Source organism: Myodes glareolus, chromosome 18, assembly GCF_982192425.1.
Source record: "Myodes glareolus chromosome 18, mMyoGla1.1, whole genome shotgun sequence".
NCBI classification, from domain to species: domain Eukaryota; kingdom Metazoa; phylum Chordata; class Mammalia; order Rodentia; family Cricetidae; genus Myodes; species Myodes glareolus.
The window spans coordinates 10,879,460-10,882,563 of NC_142043.1; the positions used below are offsets into that span (position 1 = coordinate 10,879,460).

Below are 3,104 nucleotides of genomic sequence, written 5' to 3' on the forward strand. Positions count from 1 at the left end.
ATTTTCTCTGAATTTGTCAAATGCAAATGGACTAGGCATTGTTGATGTACTTTTGCCTGTATGTATTATATATAGTTATTGTACTTACTGCATATAGTTTTTCTTATATTAGTTATAGCTTTCCTTTTTATTTTAGACAAAAAGGGGAAATATAGGGATATTTTATTCATGTTTTAATAAATAAAACTTGCCTGAATATCAGAAGGGCAAAGCTAAATCACCAGAGGTCAGACAGAGGTGGCGCATGCACACACACATTTAATCCCAGGATTTAGGAGACAGAGGCAGATGGATCTCTGTGAGTTCAAGGCCACCCTATGCTACAGAAGTTCAATGCAGAAACAAATCCAGGTGGTGGTGGCTCACACCTTTAATCCCACTACTAAAGAGTCACATGATTTTAATCCATTTACTAAGGGGAATATAAATTGAGAGGAGAGAAATCCATGAGGTGGCAGTGCATGCCTTTGATCCCAGCACTCAGGAGGCAGAGGCAGGCAGATCTCTGGGAGTTCAAGGACACCCTGATGTACAAGAGCTAGTTCCAGGACAGCTAGGGCTGTGACACAGAGAAACCCTGTGTCGAAAAACAAAAAAAAAAAAAAACAAAAAAAAAGAAGAAAAGAAAAAGAAAGAAAGAAAGGAAAGAAAAAAAAGAGGCTCTGGCTGCTTATTCTGCGTAGTCTGCTTAGCCTTGATCACCCAGCCTTGGTATCGGTAAGACTTCTCTAGTGACTTGACTGCTTTGCTTTTTCTGGTTTTTGGGTTGAGCCCCAATATCTGACTCTGGGATTTTATTATTTGTGCTACAAGTCCTCATTTGCTCCCATCAGTTGCTGGATGAAGCTTCTCTGATGATGACGGGGCTAGGTACCAGTCCTTGAGTACAGCAGAATATCACTAGGAATCATTTATTGTTTTGTTTCTTGTTTCTGTCAATTGTTTGGTTCTGGACTAGGTCTCTGGGTCCTGACCAGTGTCAGGCATGGGTTCCCTCTCATGGTGTGGGCCTCAAGTTGGCCACTCCCACAAGTTCTTCTCCACCATTGTCTCAGCACATCTTGCAGGCAGGACAAATTATAAGTTGAAGGTTTTATGGCTGGGTTAATTTCCCAGTCCCATCACCGAAAGCCTTGCCTGGCTGCAGAAGATGGCTGGTTCAGGTTCTAAACCCCTATTACTAGGAGTCTTCACTGGGGTCACCCTCATAGATTCAGAAACACGGAACATGTCGTAAACTTGCGTGGCATTCTTGTGTGGGGGCCATGCCAATCTTCTCTTTATAGATCCAGTGTTAGCACATGTGCTGCCAAAGCGGGCACCCAAGGTGAGTTTGCATCAAGCAAACATTTTATTATTCCATCTGACATTTCTGATCCAACAGCTCTGTAATTTTCTGGTACATAAAAGATACCTCACGGTTTCTAAAATCTTCTAAAATCTAACACTCATGTCAAATCTGTTTATTTATGAGGTTCCTGTAAACCAATACCTTTCGGTTCTGCGGGTGACTGCCCTGAGACTGTGGGCACACCTTCCCCACTGCTTCCAAGCCTAGAGGCGATGCTTCTCCATAGCTACTAACACAAATAGCGAGCTGGTCGGCTCCATCTGTCTTTGACCGCTAAAGCTATTTGCGATCCTTAAAAGTGCTTGTATCTGTTTGATCACATGAGTGCAGCGCATCTGTGTTAAAGAAGCAGCGGGCAGTGAAGGCGGCTGTGCAGTTCCAGGAGGTGAAGAGGAGTAAATGAGGCCTCTCGGTGCTGCTCGTATTCAACCTGAGAGGCCAGATGGGATCATCCTTTTTAATACAAACCACAGAGAGAAAAATACCCCATGATTCTACGTTTGGGTCACAACAAAATGTTTTAGTTGGGGGAGGGGGCCAGTATTTATTTTATTTGGCTTTTTGAGATAAGGTCTCTCTACATAACCTTGGCTGTCCTGGAACTCACTATGTAGACCAGGCTGGCCTGGCCTCATACTCACTGAGATCTGCCTGCCTCTGCCTCGGCCTCCCAAGGTCTGGGATCAAAGACATGCACTACCATACCTGCTTTAAAGAGCATTTTGCTCAATTCTTTGCAGCCTTTCTTCATGGTATATTGCATTTTTAAATGATATTATTGTGTCCACCTGTTCCGTGCCTGCTTTCACTGAATAATTCGCTATGAATATTTTAATTTTAAGTAGTTTTGCTTGTTTGTTTGTTTTGGTTTTGGTTTTGCAATGAGGTGAGCAGCCAGAGCCAACTTTAGCTGTGTGAGGATCACTCTGACTCCTACAGCCCCTGCCACCCCCTCCCAAGGGCTAAAATTCCAGCTGTAATAAACAGGATGCCAGCATGCTTGTCTGTGGCGTATGCTTTAAATCCCAGCAGCCGCGAGGCAGAGGCAGGTGAATCTGTGTGAGTTCAGGGCCAGCCTTATCTATTACAGTGAGTTCCAGACCAGCCAGTGTGGTGATACCGTGTCTCAAAACACAAGAACAAGCAAACACTTACATCTAAACCCAAAAATATCAACTCCTGATCTTGCACCAATTTCTTGGTCTCTCAAGGTCCCTCTTCCCTCCCTGCCCTGCTGTGAGCCCGCTCCACCAGACTTAGCTCTCCAAACCCCTGAAGCCTCTTGACAGCCTCATGTTTGTCTGTCGACAAGATGTTCTAGAAGGAATTATTGCTTCAGCTCTGCCTTTCCCTCTCCCTGCATAAGGATTTGCCGTTAGAGTTTGCGGAATGGAAATGTCTTCCATATTTATTTATTTTAGGTTCAGCCACCTGATCTGCTTTAGCCAGTGTAACATTTGTGGTCCTGGCATGAGCGCAAGGACCAGACTGACCAGTTTGGTTTGACTCCTGGTCCATATTTCCACTCGGACAGGCCCGCGAAGCTGGTCTGAACCAGCCACAAAGCCAGAAGCAAAGCCCAGTCAGCCTGGGAGAAAGAAAAAGATGTAAGCAGTTGGAACCACCTGGGTGGGGCTGCCTGCCTGCCTGCCTGCCTGCCTGTTTGGCAGCCACAACCATCTAAGAGCAGATGTCTGAGGAGTCTGAAGGCTGAAGGCAGGCCGCTCCCCTCCCCACTTACCTCCCACCCTGT

General features: G+C 45.4%; 1 non-coding gene across 1 annotated transcript; it reads right to left on the reverse strand.

Annotated features, from left to right (window-relative positions):
• Positions 1-1,215: 1,215 nt before the first annotated feature.
• On the reverse strand, positions 1,216-1,322 carry LOC125407706 (U6 spliceosomal RNA). Its single transcript, XR_007234282.3, has one exon. It is a non-coding gene; the product is annotated as a U6 spliceosomal RNA (small nuclear RNA).
• Positions 1,323-3,104: the final 1,782 nt, after the last annotated feature.